Source organism: Rhagoletis pomonella, unplaced genomic scaffold, assembly GCF_013731165.1.
Source record: "Rhagoletis pomonella isolate Grant_MI unplaced genomic scaffold, Rhpom_1.0 Rhpom_scaffold_00002, whole genome shotgun sequence".
NCBI classification, from domain to species: Eukaryota; Metazoa; Arthropoda; class Insecta; order Diptera; family Tephritidae; genus Rhagoletis; species Rhagoletis pomonella.
The window spans coordinates 31258394-31279726 of record NW_023458556.1 but is presented as its reverse complement, the minus strand read 5'-3'; the positions used below and the strand labels follow the sequence as shown (position 1 = coordinate 31279726).

The 21333-nt window shown below is 33.0% G+C and overlaps 1 long non-coding RNA gene across 1 annotated transcript; it reads left to right on the top strand.

The window, feature by feature from the left end:
- Positions 1-5098: 5098 nt before the first annotated feature.
- On the top strand, positions 5099-17094 carry LOC118733413. The gene is made up of 2 exons (XR_004992254.1): positions 5099-5470; positions 15969-17094. It is a non-coding gene; the product is annotated as an uncharacterized LOC118733413 (long non-coding RNA).
- The last annotated feature ends 4239 nt before the right edge of the window (positions 17095-21333 follow it).

The window sequence follows — 21333 nt, the reverse complement described above, 5'->3', positions numbered from 1 at the left end:
TTTACGAACATGAATGAGTACGTTAGTGTTTGTAAGTAGTTTGTATGTGTTTGTATTTGTGCAAATTTCAATGAGACTATGCCAAGTAGATACTAGTTCCTTCCAAACGGCCCGGAAATAATTAGCGTTGAAATGAAATTGAGTCAACTTTCCAGACCTCGTTATATAGTATGCACATACATATGGACCTACTACATACACACACACACATAGTGTAAACTATAGAGTATCGCATGTCATGCGCCTAAAAGCATGCTATTTAAAAATTCATTACGTTCTAATTGCATGCAAGCCATTTCATGGAAAAGGAGTTGCTACTGCACAAAGCACGAAGTGAGAAAATAGTAGTTGTATATGTACATACATATAGAAATATATGAAGTGCTTATGTAGATATATGTATATTTTCTAACATATTTGTGCATAGGCAGTTAATAAAAAGTGAAAAAGTAGTTGCAATTTATCTAAAATATACACTGCGCTTATTTACTTTCGTTGGGCTGCAGGCGTGGTAATTACCTACATTTATGCGTATGTACGTATGTACGTATGTGCATATGTAAACAGGTAACCACAAAGTAAGTATGTAGACTAAAAGCACTTATCTTTGGTTATAAAATGCAACTGCCTTTGAAAGTTAAGCATTTTTTTTTAATTTAAAAAAAGAAAGTGCCTCAAATGAAAAAATAAACTTAAAAAAAGTTTACCAATCAATAGTGTTCTACTCTTAGTTTAGGTTGTTGACGTTTTAGGCATATTTAGTACACCGAGCGGCAATAATTTTAAAATTTCTTAAAAAAAACTATCCCGATTAGTGACGAAAGCCAACAACGTTTTTTCTACTACACATTTTTGTGTTTGTAAAATTGACTGTCAGTGAAAAAATTGCTTTTTAAGTGTGCGAATATTACAGTAGTCGTCAGTCAGTTACTAAGCTTTGCCACTAGCCATTTGATTACCATTTACATGAACTGCTAACTTTTTGTACGCATGTTGGCGTCATGTTTTTCTAAGTTACACTAAGTGCCTTGGGCTTACTGCAAAAGTTAAAAAACCGGCTTTGAAATCACTCCACTAGGTCGCTCCGATGCTGAAAGTCACTTTTACACTCGCTCTCACATATGTATGTATGTCCAATGGACTACATCCAAAAACAAGTATATGGGGCGTTCCATACAAAAATGGACGGGGTTCATACTTAATGTGTTTGATATGTTTAAAAATTTTAGGGTGGATGGATAAACATTAGTAATAAATAAATATGAAATTTGAGCATGTTTAATACAATTTTAAAAAATTTTCAGCACAAAAACAAAAACAAATCGATTTAATAGTTTTCCAAATATCTCGAGAACGGAGCGAGGAAAAAGTAAAAAAAAATATATATTAAAAAATTTTTTTTTCTTGAAAAATTTTGCAAATACAAATTTTTTGATACAAAAAAAAATTGTTTTTGAAAATATGTTATCTCAAAAAAAATTAAAAAAAATCACAATGGAGGCTCTGGGTATTGCGCAATATTTAAATATAGTATTATGGGGTGCACCCTACAATAATTTGAGTTATGAATTTTTTTTACACCGAAGTTGAGTAAAATGAGTACATTACAAATGTAAAATTTTTTAAATCTCTTTTAGAATTATTTTGAGTATGCAGTTTTAAGGTACAGAAAAATTGCGTTGATTTTTTATATATATTTTTTTTCTTTTTGCACTTTTTCCTATGGAAGAAAATGCGTAAAACCGTTTTCAAAGAAAATTAAAAAAAAATTAACGCCAATTTCGCAATCGCTTAAACTTCCGCTTTGTTATACTAAAATTTAATGGGCTACAAAACTGCATATTCAAAAAAAATTTAAAAACTTTTAATTTTTGTTAAGATGGCGTATTTTCCAAATTTTTTTTTTTATCAAAAAATTTGTATGTGAAAAATTTTTCCAGAAAAGGATTTTAAAAATATTTCTTTTCATAGAGAATTTTGATGTGTGTATGTGTGATTTTTTTAATATTTTCCTCGCCCCCTTCTCGAGATATTTGGAAAATTATTAATTCGATTTGTTTTTGTTTTTGTGCTGTAAAGTTTTTAAAAATGTATTGTGAACCCCGTCCATTTTGGTATGGAACGCCCCATATAGACTCACGCTTTAGCTAAATTATGCTACGTTTTAGTCTAGTCAAACTTTTTTAACTAATTTTTGCTGCCACCCACATACGCTCTGTCATTGTTTCTGAGTCTTGCTGCTTTTGCCATTTTGCACTTATGTTTTGCCTTTGTGAACTTACCCCGAGGCAAATTATTTTTGGTTCATCCGATATATGTAGCTAATTTACTTCTCTTCGATCTGCATTTATTTATTTATTTTTTTACTTACCTGAAGTGGAGGTGCAGTAGAGATTTGCATAAGGATAAACTTGCATAGATGCAACCATTTTCTTTTTCAATTTTATTTAATTTAATTTGAACCTGGTTTTTGTGAAAAATTGTCATGCATTAAAAAAATTATATTTTAATGCTATTTTAAATTATAAACATGTATAATAATATTCATAATAGATTGGCTCTAACACATATGTATGTTCGCCTTCGAACAAAAAAATGGATTTTCTGAGAAGATTTCTCAAGACACAAGCACACAGGGAAGTTTCACATTGCCTGCCGAGGGGCGACCGCAGTTAGAACAAAAACGTTTTCTATTATAGTTGTTGCTTGAACTGGGGAACGGACTCAAGTCCAACGGAGTGGCTGTATGCGCCTCTAGCCACTAAGTCATAGCGTCTGCGATATTTGATTCACTATGACTCCTCGAGGAGAAGTACGCCACAGCAGTCCACACAAAGTCGGAACAAATCCGCCAAACAACGCTTCGTACGGTCCGCCCCTTTGTGAGAGAACTGAAGGCTTCCGCCGTACGCACCGAGGCAACGAGGCGGCCCAGGATGGCTAAAGCCCAACTAGCCACCGACGGAGCGCCCTTCCGTAACTGCCGTCCGTATCAACATATGAAGTTGCTGTTAATAGAGAGCGAGAGAGAGAGAGAAGCATCGACAAAGTCACCGTTTTCGTTAACAACTACGCTAAACTACGTCTTGTCAGCTGACACGGTCTACGGTTTGACGTCGGTGGTTGGTTAAGTTATAAATCTCATTTAGCCAAGCATCAGCAACGTGTGTAGAGGCCTTAAGGGAAAGAAGTACTAAGGGAAGAAGCAACTAATCAAAGAACAAAGACATTTTTTATTTATTGAAGTGAAAGTGTAAACAATTGCGTTTGTTTAAAGGATATATGATGCCCTATCACGAATGCTCCATAGTATAGGAGGACCTCGAGGCAGAAAGCGTGCTCTCTTGATGCGAGTATGTAGTTACTTCGGTACTTTTGTGAGGCGCTCCGCAGGCTATGTGCAATGAGAGTTGCGCGCGCACACAAAACCATTTCAGACGAAGCAGCACTGGTATGACGCCTATTGATCTCTTAGCAGAGGAAATACTGATAATCGGGCAACGAAAAAGAGCCTGAATGACATGAACGCGTTGACGTCGAAGCACGTTTGGGATGTAGCGCACACCGTAATAGCTTAGATATACCGGCAGCTAAGACGAGAAGATAGTATACAAAGAATCTTGGCAAGAAAGTGAAATGCGTAGAAAAGTAGGTGAACATGACACGGCGGTGAGTGGATGCTACTTGTTGGCGGACAGCATCCGAACTGTAAAGGAATCACAGCTTAGCGCTAAGACCTTCTCCCAGCGGGATACTTTACGGTTGTACTGGCGGGATCGGTACTTGGACGGTAGGAGGTTTAGTTTGGGTTAATGCCTCACACTGATGGGGTTTGGTTTCCAGCTCGTAAAAAAGTCACCATATCTACATCTAAGCTTTTGTAAATGTGTATATATAGGGCCGAATTCTTGTTTCCGTATGAATCAAAAATTTAAAACTTTTTATAGAAAACTAATAGGAAAATTTCAAATTTTCGTCTCGTACTAAATAAAACAAGAATACGACCCATTGTATGTCCTTATCATGGACGTTAGGGAAATATTTCGCCATTCAAAGTTTACGTTTACCCACAAATAAGCATGGCAAAAAGCATATTTCATGCTAAAGCAGACACAAAACAACAACAACAACGAATGAAAAACCAAAGCATTCTCGGAACCAAACGACTGAGTGGCTGAGGACAAATATTTCCCAGCAAATGCAAATGTTTGAGCGCTTGTATGTAAGTGGCTTTATGTACCACGCTGCGGCAATAAGCGTGTGTGTGTGTATGCACGCGAGTATGCTTCTGCTGGACGATTTTTTTTTCTATTTGTTTGCTAACAACCAGCTGACACATAAATGCTTAGCATACATTACGGCGCTTGGGTTAAAAGACAAAACCCACACAGAGTTCGTGTGTGTTTGTACCTAAACTGACGGGCAAGTTGTGTTGCTGCAGAAATATTTGAATAGAAAACTGGCAGAGCTTTGACACCGGCGCATTACACTAAACGAAAGCGCAAAATGAAAGCTCATATTCGGGGCAATACTTGGCGCTAAGCAGATATCAGTGATTGAAGAGAGTGCGAGGAATATTTAAGAGTGTAAAATCGTTAGGACGCACTCAGAGCGTGTTTTCGGAGTGCTTTTTACGACCGTACACGACGCTCATTTGGCACACTTTCGAACAACGACAATCGACGAATGCGGTAGGCGAAGCTGAATGTGAGCTGCACCTTACGCGGAATACTTGCCAAGCATGCTTTTGGGATTCACAATTGAATTCGAAAATCTGCGGATTTGGGTATATTTTTTATATACTTTGAACACTTGGGGCCATCCGCTCGCTGCACATTCATGCTATGCGCAATGTTGTCTGTGGTACTGGATGAGCTTCTCACTGCTTTTGTTTTGATTTGGTTCGAAGGAAACTTCGAAATTTTCCTGCGTTACTTACACACATACATACATACTTTCGAAATATGGGCAAGCGTCGTACAGCAGCACGCCTAGTGTTATGCAGCAGCCGTAACGTTTTCAATGGCCAGCACCAGCAGCGAACACAGTCAGCATCCGATGGGCCGAATGTCGGGCACATGCACATGACCGCCGATTACAACGACAACGTAAACGACAGCGATGCCAGAGTGCGAACAATCGCGTCGGCAGCAGCCGTGTCGCAACTAGTTTCATTTGAACTGTTGGCCGGTGAGCACACACACTGAGCGTGTGGAGATATCCGTCGGCGATTCGATTGTGTATGAACGCGTTGAAAATTGCGGAACGGTGTAGAGTTATGTGACTCAAGAAAAAAAAATTAAATTATAAAACATAAAACGAAAAGCTTTAGCTGTAAAAAATATAAAGCCGAAATACTAAGAAACGTGGCAACTGTGTGTGGTATTTAAAGGCCTGATACGCGCAAGAACAATGCAAAATAATTGTGCATACTTTTAGGCAATTAAACTGCGAAAGAGAAGTGAAAAAAGTGAGTAGTGTATAATACGCCAGCATTGCTTGATATGTAATAAAAGTGAAAAAGAAATTCAAACGTGTGCAAAATTTTTTTTATTTTTTTGCCAATTACACATACCACAGTCGCACATAAAACACACGCATATGTACATACATATTTATGTATGTTTAGCGAGTGTACGAATCTTGTGCAAGTAATTGGGCTAGGCTGTTGTGTCAGCTAAAATCATCTGTTCGTGTCGCCAAGGAATCGCCGCGTTGCTGTGCTGCTTTTAGGCGTTAACTGCCTGTACGGCAATATTGAGCGGTTGTCGGCATTTGTAATGTATTATTTCACACACACACACATGCATATGTACAAATACTTAATTACAAGTTAATATGTATGCTATAAGTTTAAAGTGCCTTTTCCGAACGAAATATTTAGTGGCAGTAAAGCGTGCTTGAACGCCTGCAGGTAGGCAATACTATTGCTTGCTTTAACTGGCAGTGAAGGCATTCCAATTGAAATTGTTGTGGGCTGCATAAACATGTTCAAGCAAGTGAAAGTGCTAGATAGTTGTGCACTTCAATGAAAACCAAAACATGAATTGGTGAATGCCAACTGCGGTACAAGCGAATAATTGTGCGTTGCAGAGAAGGTCTTGCCACTTGTTTCTTTGAAGTGCTTGACATCGTAAAATTCATGCTTGTATGTATATCTATATGTACTATGAGTTCGAGCTCTGTTGAGTTTGAGTTCGCAAATAATATCTGCTTCGAATTAGTAAGATTTTTATGTAGGTATTAAATATTAAAATGTTGAAATACTGCGATTTTTCATAAATGCAAAGGTTAAGGGATGCTTCAATACAATGAATAATTTATAACTTCACTAATTACACCGTGCGACAGTCTATTTTACACTTACAAAAAAAAAATCAATATCGTGAAACTATTATTTAAAAAATTCAGTGCAAATTCTTTAGAATTAAAAACGTTTAAACTTCTCGGTGCATAAGGACGAATAGGTACTACGTACTTTTAAAATTTTATGCTTGAATATCCTTGAAAATTTTCAATATGTATTTTTGAAAAATTGTTGTGTTTTGTCCATCTAATTTTATTAGCTTAAAAAAATTAAATTAATTAAAAGGCATTTTCAATACCTATTCATGCTTGTGAACCAAAAGACTTAAATTTAAATGCTCCGGATTTTCTCTTGCAGCTGGTACCCGCACTGTTATACTAAATTACCCAAATTTGTTTTTGATTTTTTTTTTAATCAAGCATATTTTTTAAATTTAATTTCACTATATCTGGCCTCAGTTTCGTAAGTATATAGAGTGTTTTGTGCGTTTTGATTTTTTTTTTGTTGCACTATGTTTTTTTCGCATAGCTTAAATTTTAACTAAAAGTTTAAATCATAAATTTATACGAAAACCTTTTGTATTTATATTTCTTTCTCCAAACTTCTAGATTTTTTTATTCAATTTAGACAAGCAGGGCCTTATTGTATTTAAAAAAGTTTGTTATTTTACGTCCAAGTAAGAAACTGGAAATAAAAAAATTCCATATTAATCTTTGCACAGAAAATAAATTTGTTGAAAATTTTGCTAAAATTTACGCAAATTTGTGGGTAAATTAAAATACCATAAATTTTCTGATTTTGGTTTGGCTTCGATAAATCCACTCTCCATATCGAAGAAGGTCTGCTTTAAATTACTTGGGCATTTCTATAGCGGTTCATAGTCCGGCAGCACTAACTTATGCATATTACACCAAAATTCTCAAAAGCTGAGGTTAACGAAGCGATCAGAAAAGGTACTCTATGATATCTTAAATAGCAGAATTCTTTTTTGATATTTTACAAACCAAAAGCAACAACAAAATATACGTAAATGTTGTTTTTGCTCCACTGTTTTATGTGCTTGTGCTACTAAGTTATTTTTTCCTGATGAAATTTAAATACGTTAGTAAAGCTGTAAGTACTTAAATGTTTTTTTAATGACTCAATATGGAGAGAGAATTAAAAAAAAATATGCAAATTAAGTTATTACCATATACACATGTTTGCATGTTCATATGTACAACAACATGCATACATACAAATATCTCTACGGGGGTGGTCCCAAAAGTACCCGGCCTAACCTAGAGATGGCGGTAGTTGTAGGAAAAATATCACTGTGTTAAAAAGTACACAATCTATAAAGCACATGTTTCAAGCTTTAAGACGCCACGTTGTTTAGCATATGCTTGGCAGCCGTCAATAAGTGAACGTTTGCAGTGAATTTGTGAAAATGTAGAAAATTGGTCATCGTTATGTGATACAATACTTTTATTTGAAAGGCCTAACAATACTTTTATTTGAAAGGCCTAACCCCATCCAATATAAAAGCTGAAATAGATTCTACTTTGGGCGGGTCTTACTCTTTCGTTTACAATAGTAAAATATTGGGTAGCAGAGTTTAACCGAGGCCGTACGAGCTGCCAAGACGAATATCGCATTGGTCGACCAAATGAGGTGATGACTCCAGAATTGATGACGAAAGTCCACAAAGCGGTATGGATGATCGTCGACTGAAGTTCGAAAGATCTAGCAGATATAGTAGGCATTTCTAAAAGTACGGTACATCGCATATTATCTGAATTGATTTGGAAATGAGAAAGCTGTGTCCAAGATGGGTGCCGCATTTGCTCACACTCGACCAAAAACAGTGTCGTGAAGAGGTTTCACTTGAGTGTTTAGCGAATTAATGAATTAATGTTTGAATTGCTACCTCATGCACCCTATTCGCCAGATTTAGCTCACTCGGACTATTTTCTGTTCCCCAACTTCTTAAAAATTGCTCCGTGGTCAAGATTTTCTAACGATGAAGAAATGATGTCGGCAGTTAATGGCTATTTTGAGGAACACAACAGTTCTTATTATAAAAGGGGTATCGAACTTATTGAGCAGCGCTGGGCAAAGTGTATAGAGTTGAAAGGCGATCATGTTGAAAAATAAATATAATTTTTCCCACCATTTTTTTGTTTTCTTTGTTAGGTTGGGCACTTCTGAGACCACTCCCGTATGTAGAAGTGTCAACTTTTCAAAAAAAGGGTATGCATTTCCGGTATTCATTGGCGCAAAATGAAGCGTATAAAGAAAACAAAATCGAATGGGAAAAAACCCTGCTTTCAAACACACGCACCAAAAATTGCACAAAATTAACATCTAACAACTACTGACGGCATTAAGTGCATATCAATTTTTTGTGTCGGACAAGAAAGTAAAAAAAAAAATAAAACGTTGTGGAGCAGGCACTCTAGTCTACTAAAAAGCCATATGACGAGCTATAAATACACGAGTACGTATGTACATATAAGCCCACTCCTTTTAATCGCTTAGCCAATCTCTTTTATTTATATTCGTCATATTTACTTCTTTCTGTGTCTCATCATAGAGATGTTATCGGTTTTCATAACTGCTAAAACGGCTATAAAGTATGCAATGAAAAAATTTAAGTACTTACCTTAAGAAAAAGCGGAACCAAAAGGATTACAAAAGCAAACGATTGACAGCGGTCTTGAAAGAAAGAATGATTGTAAATTCATATGGATATGTTTACACACACATGAAGTATATAATATGGATGTGCTATATAAGCACAGCCGCATACGAGCAGCAAATGTGAGCAAAAGCATTGTAGGTGTATGGAGGATCGACGATTTGGAGTGGTTTGAAATGCGCATTGAAGTGTTTATGTGGCGATGGGTACTCGTGTTGGCAAAGGATTATAGGTGTAGGTGTGTGTTTGCGTGGATAGCAAATACTGAGTGGTATACGGTGCCTATGTATGCACGTATGTACATGATGCTTGGTGAAGAGTATGCCCTGTAGGAAATGTATCTAACTATAAGATAACTTTAAGTTGATTAGGAAGGACCTACAAGTCACTTATTATCTGTATATTTTCTTTGACGAAAACTAACTATATTTCTATGGCGATGGCCATAGTCAAAGGTGGTTACCTCTGCATTAGATGTAGTCAAGGGTGGTTACCTCTGCATTTGATGTAACTAACTTGTAACTAACTACATTTGGTCATAAAATATCAATAGGAAAAACAAAATATTTTTATATATTTTTGTTTTGTTTTTTTTTTTATTTTTTTACTTTATTTATTTTATCACATTTCATGTTTGTTTACATATTCTGCTGTAGCAGGTCCCATATTCGAATTCCGTCAGACATAACTTCAGAATGATAATATGAAATTTCGATCTTCCTTTTATTTGTCCTTAATTCGAAAAAGTATTTGCGAAGTGCTGGATATTTAAATGGAAATGCTTTTAAAGAAAACAATCTCGAGCCCTACTCCTGCACTTGTTTCAAGTTAGCATAAGTTATATATTTTATAGAAATTTCGCAAAAAAGCTAACTACAAGTTTATTATTTTTTATCAATTGACAATTTTTTTCTGCAGGGTAGCTAATGTATGTTTGTATGTATGTATGCATGGAAAAGTATATATTTGGGTAAAGCCATACGCTTTCAAGTATTTGCTGTGACCCACTTGAGCTGTGCATTTGCTTTTATCGGCAAAAGAAATAGGCAGCTGAATGTGAACAGGAACGTGCGCATGAATTGCACATGAAATGAGACGTTTGAGTGGGCGATAAGAATCATGTTAAGTGGAAGAAAATATGGATGGTTAACCCTTGCATAGTTGAGCGGTGGAAATAAATACTGCTCAGCGGAACAAGATAGTTACACACACAAATATGTATAAACAAAGTATATTTATGTATGCGGTGACAATTCGTAGCGATTTTGGTGGGACGTATAAGTGTCAGGACTTTTCATATTTGTACCGCTTTGATCCCGATTATGAGTGTTTTTTTTTGTTAATTTAATAAGAGTCTCCCTGTACTTTGGCTTAAAAACAAGTTTTTATACAAACGTGGTAGCACTTTCGTTATAACAGAGAACATAGAATATAAGGGAGCCATACACATAGCCAGCATTTTTATTTTCTATGATCTTTGGTTTTGTTTTCTTTTATTGCTATACTGTAGTTTATCATACTTTTCTCAATTTTTTTTACGTTTTTATAATTAATTGCTAAGTTTTTTTTTTTTAATAAAACGATTCTAACTTGAATTTAGTGAAATTAAAAAAAAATAATAGACACTATTTCCTTCAAAAAAGTCATGGATATGAAAAATATAAGCTGTAGATACAGTGGCGAAAATGTAAGTAAGGAAGAGAGATTTGGGCATTGTAATCCCCTTTCGATTATTTAATGTTTATTATTTTTTTATTAAAGTGTAGCTCGTTATCTAATAAAGATCATGCAAGTCCAAATTTCAAACTCTGTTCCAAATTTTGACAAAGTTTCATCACAATTTTAAGCTTTTTAATCAGGTGTTGCTCATTTTCTCCGTACAAAAAAAATTGTTGAACATACTTTGTATGAAAGAAAATGCGAAAAAAAAATTGCCAAAAATCAATAGCAAGTCCAAGCTTGGGTTGCATACCCAAGGCAATTCTAGAAAAGTTGATTAAAATGTTGAAAAATTTGATCAACATTTGTTAAAATTCGTCGAATTTTTATAAATGTTCTACAAAGTTTGAAATTATGTCCATGTTTTTTTAGATAGTAAGTTATATTTTCATAAAAAAATAATAAAACAATTTTTATAGTAATTATGTATGTATTTTTCTGAAATTTTTTTATAAAAAGATGATTCATTCCACAACAGAAAAAAAATAAAAATAAAATTTGTAAACTTTGTACAAAATTTCAGCAAATTTTCAACTTTTTAATCAGATTTTTAGAATTTTTTTGAGTATGCAGATTTGTGGCCCAATCAATTTTATTTTAATAAAGTAGAAGTTCTAAGCAGCTATGAATTACTGTTGATTTGTGGATTTTTTTTCCCGCAGTCTCTTCTATACAAAAAATTTTTTCGAAAATAATTGACATGGAAAAAATGCAAAACACCTTCAACAAAACAGATTTTCAAAAATCAATGAGATTTTTGACTAACCGCTCACATGCAGTTTTTATACTAGAATTTAAAGGGCTAAAAATCTGTGTACTCAAAAAAATTTATGAAAATCTGGCTAAAAAGTTGAAAATTTGCATTAAAATTTGCTGAATTTTCGCGAGTTTTGCACAAAGTTTAGAAATTATATTTTTCTGTTGTTTATTGTAGAATGAACCATATTTTTATAAAAAATTGTCGGAAAAATATAACAATAAAAATTTTTGCATATATTGTAAAAAAGCAGCTGTACCAATACTTTTTGCCGGCAGTGTAATTGCTGGGCGTCGAGCTTGTTAAAAGTTTTCATAATTTTTAGAGAAACTTTTAGCAATTAAATTGTAATGTATGAAAAAAACATATAAAATTAAAAGAAGACTGAGATATCCTAGTTATTTTGCAGTTCTAAAACAGGGTTTTTTTCTGGCTACCAGCTGTGCACAATGTGAGTTGTTCTTTTGTGCTAAGTTTGCAAAAAAAACTAGAAAATGTATCGACTTTCGACAGTAACTGGGGATCTTTGTTTTTTTTTAATAAAAAAAAAAAAAAACAAACTGGAACGAAAAAATTCCTACATTTTATTATTTTTTCGTATTTATTTAAAGCAGGAATCACACGATTTGTACATTCGAGTTCAATTTTCTGAACAGCAGCACTCTCACCGTCATCACATCTCTGCTTAACGGTATGTCTCATATACTGAGTATTTAAAGCAAGCGCAAGAAAAGAGTATTTTTTTATCATTGACGAAAAAAGCCTTTATATCCCTTTCTAAATGCGTTCACCAAAGCAAGATGTACAAATTGACAAGCGTAGGCAATGCAAAAAGGCACTTACTTAATACCGGGCTAAATTTTAAAAGCACGCTATCGGTTCACAAAAAGAAAAAAGAAATTGTTGGAGATAGTGAAAAAATTGCGTATACTAATACATACGAGTATGTAAGCTTTGTGCAGGAATATTTACACATACATTTACTTACGTTTAACATAAATATGCGAGGAGTCGCAATCAAAGAAGGTATGGAATTCTACGAAATAACTACGAAATCAGGAAAGCGAATTTTATTTGCGGAGCGTATTTATGCAAGCATAAGGGTGCAAATGCTGTATATTGAGTACCAATGCTACAGTGCATGGGCATCTATACAAAGGCATCTAAAAGCGCGCTACCAACGTCAAGAGTTAAGTGCATAAAAATATGAGTGGTGGAAAAAATCATCACAACAAAAACAAAAATAAAGTTGAAAAACGAAAGCGAAAATGGTTAAAAGATTTGCAGCGTTGAAATTAAAACGTGCCTGCTCTGGCTGTACGTGTTGGTTGACATCGCTGCCAACGCAACTAAGCAGTAGGGTTTAAGCATTTGTATCTCTGGGGAAAATTAAAAGTATTTATATCTGACGTGACATTTTAAGGATGCACACAAGTCTGTAAATACATACATATGTACACATCTTTTCATGTATGCGTTGCGTACGATAAAATGGTCGGTGTGATAATTTAATGCTTCCAATTTATACTGCAATAAATCTTTGGGTCTGCAAGAAATTGAAAGTCGACGTAGCACTACATATTATTTAATTGATTTTTTTTTTTTGTAGAAATCCAATTATGTTGTAAGCACCAAAAGGCACGAGACCGAAGGTTTGTGAGACCACTTGCCCACACCTAAAGGTTTAAAATATGGTATTGATTCTTTTCAAATTGTTTATAAGTTTGTGTAAAATCTCTTAGAAATAAAATTATTCGATGAAGTAGCCAAAAATACCAAATACCAATAATCTAAAAAATGATCATCAACTCATCGTCATACATATAAAAAAATAATTGTTCAGTTACTTTCATGTAAAAGTTAATTTTTTTTTGTATTTGTATTTGGAAGACGACCGAGCATTGTTGTGAAGACGAAGCTCATCCGAATCGAAGTTCTGCCTATTTGTTCTGACTAGCCTAGTCAAATCTTAAAATGTATTAGGCTTGGGTAGTTCTAGAACTAAATGAACTAAAGAACTTCTTCATATCAATGAACTGTTCACTGGTTCGATCTCTACATTGAACAAAATTTGTCAGTGCTACTACTTTTCATTTTGGATGGCGATATAAATATTCTTGGCATATTTACAGATACGTTTTAAAACGCAATTTGCACTGTTGCTAACAAGGTTTTTCGCAAATATTAAACTAGCGTAGAGCGCTTTTAAAATCAAACAACAAATCAGAAATGATTTAATGTTATTGCACAGCAATATGTAAGTTTTTGTTTTGTTTGTAGAATGTACGATAATAAAGATAATTGAACTTTGTTTAAAACAAAATTCTTCAATTGAACTAAATGAACTATAAGAACCAAGGAACTAGTTCACTAAGGGGAACGAACTACAAATGAGCGGTTCACTTAAAAGAACTAAAGTCCTCAACTTTAATACACATACATATCTAGGTGATGGGATCAATCAATACAAATAAAAATGTTGCTTACAATGTTTAGAATGGTTAACAAAATAAGCAGCTATAACTGCCGTTTTCAGCCCCCACTCATTATGCGGATGTCCTACCTGAGCATGTTCTAAATTGATATGATTTTGCTTACAATGGCTGAGTGTCGGCAGCGTAATTTTTTTTTATTCTTTAGTTAAAATTTCTCTTAGCTTAAAAAATATTTATTTTTTAATTTTTAGGGTTTTTTCCCTTTTTAAATTTTATAATTTTTCTTTTTTTATTAAGTTTTTAGATTTTATTTTTAAATTTTAGAAAAATATTTTTTTTAGTTTCATTTAATTTTTACGAACTTATTTTTTTAAGTAGGTAGTTTTCTTTTTAAATTTAATTTTATTTTAATTTTTAGATTTTGTTGCTTAACATTTTTATTTTATTTCATTTAATTCTCAGGAACCTATTTATCTCATTCTTTTTTTAATTAAATTTTTTATTTTTTAACTAAGCTTTCATTTAGCTTTTAGATTTTATTGTTTTGAAATATAAAATATTTTTTTTTTGTTTTTTAGTTGCATTTAATATTAACAAAAATATTTAATTTGTTTATCTAAATTTTTAGTTTTAAAATTCAATTTTTTTGAAATTTTGAGTTTTTATTGTTTTAAAAAGAAACAAATATATTTTTTTGTAGTTTTATTTAATTTGTAGAAAATTATCTTATATCTTTTTATCCAATTGTTTTATTTAATTTTGTTAAATTTTTTAGTTTTTATTGTTTTAAATTTTGTAAAGTAGACTTGGAAACTTTTCGCTCAATGTTCGCGATACATGTATGTTTTCTATTAACAATGACGAAGCTACAATGCTCAACCAACTTATAAGGATCATCCTATCCTAGATTTTGTTTTGAATCCTACGAGTATTGGGTTATTCCTGCGTAAAAAATCGTAGGTGGCTAAAATACCAACACTTCTGTTAATACTTACCCACTTGCAGTTGTTAATTTTTTTTATTCCAACAGCTAAGATATTGAGGATACTGTGATGTCAGGGACCGTAACAGTTACGAATTGTATTAAAAAAATCGCTCTTTAACAATTATTATTTTTTACTTTTATTTAAATACTCCTTAAATAGCCGTTATTTCTAAATTTTACCTTATAAATAAAAAATACAAATTATTTTTAAGTTTTATATAAATAATCTACAAATAACAGTTATTCTTAATTTTTAAATAATATGTCTTAGATAACGTTTATCGAAGACTTTTATTTATAAAAGTCATAAATAAAAATCAGTCACAGACCTTTATTTTTTAAACCATACTTATAGAAGTCATTTGTATAAGTCGTAGTAAATTTTTGTTTCTCAAAACCTTTTTAACTGCCAAAAATGTTAATGACTTTTATACGAATGATTTTAAAAGTTAAAGTCGGTGACTAATTTATATTGACGACTTTTAAAAGTAAAAGTCACTGACTGATTTTTATTGATGCCTTTTATAAATAAATGTCTTCAATAACTGATATCTGAGGCATATAATATAAAAATCAAAAATAATTGTTATATTTTTTAATTTTGCATAAAAATTGCTGTTTTCTGTTTTCTGAGATATATAATATAAAAATCAAACATTATTTTTATTTTGGATTTATAATATAAAAATCAAAAATAATTGTTATTTTTTTTTTAATTTTGCATAAAAATTGCAAATAAAAATTTATTTTCAAATTTGAGTCTCGGTGAAAAAAGAAATGGACGGGTAGGTATTATTAAGTTGTAGAACATTTCCTTCATAGTGAAATTTTCCATGACAGTTTTCATCAATAACTGTTATCTTTGGACTAGAGATTTTGTACTTATTACAAAGACATTTTGTATGCATATATAAAGAAAATGATTAGAATTTCTTAATTTTTGAGTTCCTGCTAAAATAATATTAATAATATCGCAAGCTTTATTAACATATGCGACTTCAGGCAAACCAAATATATATAAAGCAACACAAACTCCGAGTACTTGAATACTTAGTCAATAATCCTATACTTTTCTCTTCTTCCAGGTTCTCACTGATGACTTAGGGAAGCACATACATTTTCGGAAGCGGATCTATGAAAAATTCAATACAAAACTTTCAGCAAAAAGCAGCGGATCAAACAAATAAAGCACACTTTAATACAGAACTAAGATACTCCCGAACGAATTCAAGTGCGTGAAGTGTATAAATGGAATATAGAAAAAATTTAGTGAGAAAAGTGCATAAGTGAATGCAGTAAAATTGAATTTGCAATGACATGTTTAGGGTTTTATGTAAAGGAAAGAAAAGTAAAATATTAAAACTTTGAAAACGGGCAAAAACCAAAAAACTCGAACAGTGGAAAAATTCACAAAAACTTTCACTGATAGCTGTTACGCATACGCAGCTGCGCAGTGGAATTTTGTGTGGGGGTCAGAAAAAATTTCATCTCAATTCAATTTGGCTGCCTTCATCAAAATTGATTCCTGCTGAGTATTTGACAAGACAAAATCACTTGCCGAACGCTTCGTTGATAAACAAAAACACTATTGTATAAACACACAGCGCGCAATTGTTATTCTAATGGCAACTACATATTTTTATAAATTTTTGTGTGCCGCATAGTTTCATACGCTAGTAATATTTTGTCGAGCGAAAAGTGTAAAACAATGGCAAAAACAGGAAACGTAATCTAAAAACAAAGTGAAACAAAAAAAATAAAAAATTTAGAAAAAAAATATTAAATTCTACGAAATTCTGCAACTGCATAACTCAATGCAAATCGCATGCATCGCTGAGCTACTGCGGCTGTGTGGCATCGAACGAGTGCGTGGCTTTGTTTTTTCTGCAATTCTCGCAAGCGGCGTACAATGAAACTGTTAAGCTTAGAAAACCAAAACAAAACTTTGAACTTTGCACAAGTTCAGCGAGTGGAAGGAAATGCAAAATAATAATAACATGAATTACAGTAAAAACAAAGAAAACATTGGGTTAAAATGAAAGTGAAGCGCTATGCGAAAGTGAGGGATTGGGGAATATAAGCAAACAAAAAAAAAAAAAGCTAGAAGAGTAAAATGCAAAAACTAACATCAATTAAGTAAGCAACTGCTGCAGGTGTGTTAGTCGGTGAAAATTTTCGCGAACACTGAAAAAGTGGGCGCGAAATAAAATAGTAAAAAAACGGTTACCTTGTAATATAAATATTGTTGTGGAGTGCGAGTGAAATAAAAAGTGTTTCAATTGGATCTAGCATACATTGCGCGCAAATGGAGATTTAAACGAGAACTCAGATGATGTGCGAATCGAATAAATAAGGTAAGTGTATTTGTTTCGAATTTGGAAGAACTTACTTGAAAAAGTTTTTTTTTTGACGTTTAACTGTTAGGGAATGGAGAAAAAATACTTTTTTTAATGTTTGAATAACATTTTATTATTATAAAAAAACATAGAATTAACTATAATTCCAAAGAATAATACAATTAATAAAATAATGTATGTAATTATTAAATTTGCTATATTTTCAGGTTTCTAATAATTTTCCAAAAAAAAAACCTTTATAAACTATATAAGTCCCAGTTCTCAAACATATTAAGACATGTCCATAAGTAAAACTTTACAACATTCCCTATATTTAAAATTATTTTTAAAAATGTTGTCCAATAGGAAGCGAAAAAAATTTATCAAAGAAACGATTAACCAACCTCTGGGTATTAACTCCATATTGAAACAAAAAGAGTCGACAAAAGCACTCGCTAAAATGAACGAGTTTAAACCAGAGATGCCGTTTTTAAATAAATTAAATCGAGGATCAATTCATTGAGCCCTTCCGATTAGATTTTTTTCGAGTTTAGGTTCCTCTTCGTTTCGGGAATATATCGAAAAAGGTGGAAAATCGAGAATCGACATTCGATTTTTTTTTCATTTGACGCATTTTTCATTGTATTATAAAAATCTAGAAAATTTTAAGGGAAATTTGAATTTGAGGCTGGTAAAAAAGTGAAGGGGGCTTGGTACCTCCCATCTTTTCGTCTTGAAAGCAAAGACCACAAAATGCAATGACCTACTTCCCTTTCTCCTGGGACTACAGGTCTGCTAAGGGAAGCCTCTTGAAATTATGAAAAAACACGTTGATTTATTTGATAAAATGCCACAAGTATGACAAATACACCAACTAAGTAAGTAGTATTTTATCTCCAAACAGGTTCGATATCACATCAGCTTTACTTTAGGTTATTTTAATTAGTTTATTTAACGAAAAAAAGCCAACGCGAAAAAATGATATTGTTAAAAATGAAAGCACTACACAGCTGCAACTATACAGGTGACCGGCAGTGTATTGGTAAATAATATTTTCTTGAAAAATTTCGGTTATGCATTCAATTTTACTACAAATAAGTGCAAGTTTCAAGTGGCTGCAAAATGTCGTTGATTCCTGCCAATTTTTTTCGGTGCTAGGCATTTTATTAAAAAAAAAATTTTATAGAGCATACTTTGTGAGGAAGAAATTGCGCTACACACCTGCATACTGAAATTTTTTCTAAGTAATGAAATATATAGCTATATGTAAGCTTTGGTGGGCTGATGTATGTGTAATACACTTTTTAAAATAGCGTTTACAATTTTTCTCTTTTGTTAAAAAAAAAGCGAAAAAAATCGAACCATTTTCCTTAGGAGGTAAAAATTTATGAAGTTTTTCGTTGAATGTTCCTACTTACTTTTGCCTTAATATAGAAAAATCGTATCTCTGTTTTTTATGTAAGTATTTACGGATTGTTAGCTACCTGATAGCTTTTGGACAAATCTATATATTGAAACCGTTGTAAGCAATACATGTTTTAAAAATTACTTACAAAAGTGATTGTAATTTCAGTGCTGGTCAGATGGTAGTGCTTTATTTCTTTATGAAAATTAAGTAAAAGGCCTTATTTGGTAAATTATGTAAATCAGTATTGGGTGGTCAATTTATAAATAAGATTTCTTCCTGCATCGATTATGTTTATTTCGATTCGAATCGATTCAAAACTCCAGTAATTTTCTATTGGCTATTATGATGGGTACTCATTGGTACAACCATTTATTGTGCGTGATAAGCTCGCATAATCAGCGAAGAAGATATTTCCCTGACTTTCCCTAGAGCTGGATAAAAATAACTCCGTTGTATGCCAGCACGTCCATGAATAGGTTAGTTGGCTTTAAAGTGGATTTGCTATTTTGCGAATTAAAGATGTGGGCAAACAATCATTCTCGGGGCCTTCGATTGAATTCTTTAAAATATTCCCATAATTGAGTAGATATGCCTCGCAACTGAAGTATCCCACAACTGCATTCCATAGGTTCACATCGGCTTTATGGCGGTTAATTAGTTACAGGAGAAATGTACTATCAGTTGATAGTTGGGATTTACGGTTCATAAGCTCATATAAATTTCTCAATTTTAGACCAAGTACCCTTCCATTTGGTATATGTATATGGGAAAATTGTTGTACGGAAAATGAAAGCAAATAAAATTCGATAGCCCAGATAGTTTCTGAGAAATTAATTAATCATTTCAGATTTTTTTGTTTTTTTGATGGAAAAATGCAAAAAATTCTAACTTTAACAGGAAAAAAGTCAAATGATAACAGTTTCTGTTTAAATGTTTTGCACTTGTGTTAAAACCTGTTCCTTTAGAAAAAAAAAATTACCCACTAATGAAGAAAATCAGTGGATAAATAAGAAAATAATGATTGGTCAAATGAAAATGCGCAGGGGAGAAAATTATCCCAATTTTCGGTATCATCGAGCAATTTTACATAGGAATTGAATAGTGGCATCCATAGAACATTTTTGCTGTAAACCAGTGTAATCAAGTGTCACTATGTTCGTTGATGATGTTCGAACTGAAACTGGAAATAAATTTATATTTCTACTGAACAACAATCATAATCTTCTGTAAAGGAGTCTTATCGATCAAAAGTCGCTGAATTTGGTGTGCGGAGATCTACCTGTTTTAGGTGCAAATACAACTTTTACCTGCGTCTATTTCTGTGGTATTTGTATAAACGAAGGAGAACGATGCATAAAAACATCAGTTCCGAAATTGTATGCGCATTTTTGCCATTCAACCTTAAGAAATTAATTTAACGAAGATAAAAAGGTATAGGAAATTCAATTGACTGAAATACTAAACCAACAAATCATCGAAGTGGGCGCGTGCACGCTCCCTTGGGCAAAACAACTTGCTGAGATGCGCACTTCAGAAGAAATATGAAATGCTCCCAGCGCTACACAATTAAATTTTTCATTTCCATTCGGTTTAATTTGCTCCGCCTGAACACGAAAAAATTCCATAAAAACAAAAATTTCAAAACAAAGCAAGAAACGTTTCAATGCAAATAAACAAAGTATTTTAATATAACCATTGCAAAAGTAAACAAGACGGAATAAATAAAAAAGAACAACAAACCAAAACACGAAATAAATATGTATGTCAAACAAACATTTGCATAAAGTAAAAAACACTTGCTTTGCTTGTATGCAAATGGCACCGCACTCACCAACATTAAATTTTTCACACGCCATCTTCAAAACAAATTTTTCGAGCAGTGAAATTTAAAATTTCTACGCTTCGAGCAACACGCTTCACTAAACTTCATTTTCATCTCATCTCAGCCACAAATGTAATGATTTAAATCGTCAAGGCAACCACAGTAAGGCAAAGCAACATGACGCCGGTAGTTGGTTTGACGGCTCTATTTGGCGGGGTTGAGGATTTTCTGTACGTTCAACTTCCTTTGCACACAGAGGCAAATCTCTACAGCTTTTAGGGGCCGCCTTAGCATTTTGGCGACGCAGGATATTTGAGATTGGAGGAGGGTACATAGGCCCCTTCCCGCTTCTCACTTACTACAACACAGCGCATTAATGCGACTTGAAACCCGACTGCCTCTAACTAAATGACTGGCGTCATTCATGCTACTACGCGGAAGGAAGTAGGTACATAAATAGTACGCGGCGCACCGCGCCATGCTGTGAGATGTTTGTTTTTGTTGTGGTTGTGGCAGTTGTTATTACAACTTTTTAGTTGTTTTGAGATGTTGATGATGAAATATTTGTGACTACGAGTATGCACTGAGGCTATTGTTATTGCGCACTTCATGGATGTAAAAACTATGCCATAAAGCAATGAACTAAATAAAATGGCATGTAAAAAATAAAGCAGAATCGCGCGGCGAATGCGTTTAATAACAGTGTTTTGGAGGTATAATGTTCAGTGGTTACATTATATTTATTGTAAATGAAATGATGCATAAAACAAAGCAATAGTTGCAAAAAATTATTAGATACGATTTAAAATTTTCTAGCTTTACAAACCCCTCCGGCATTAAAATTTGTCCCAGTTTATGATATCTTAAATTAAAATAAAAACTCG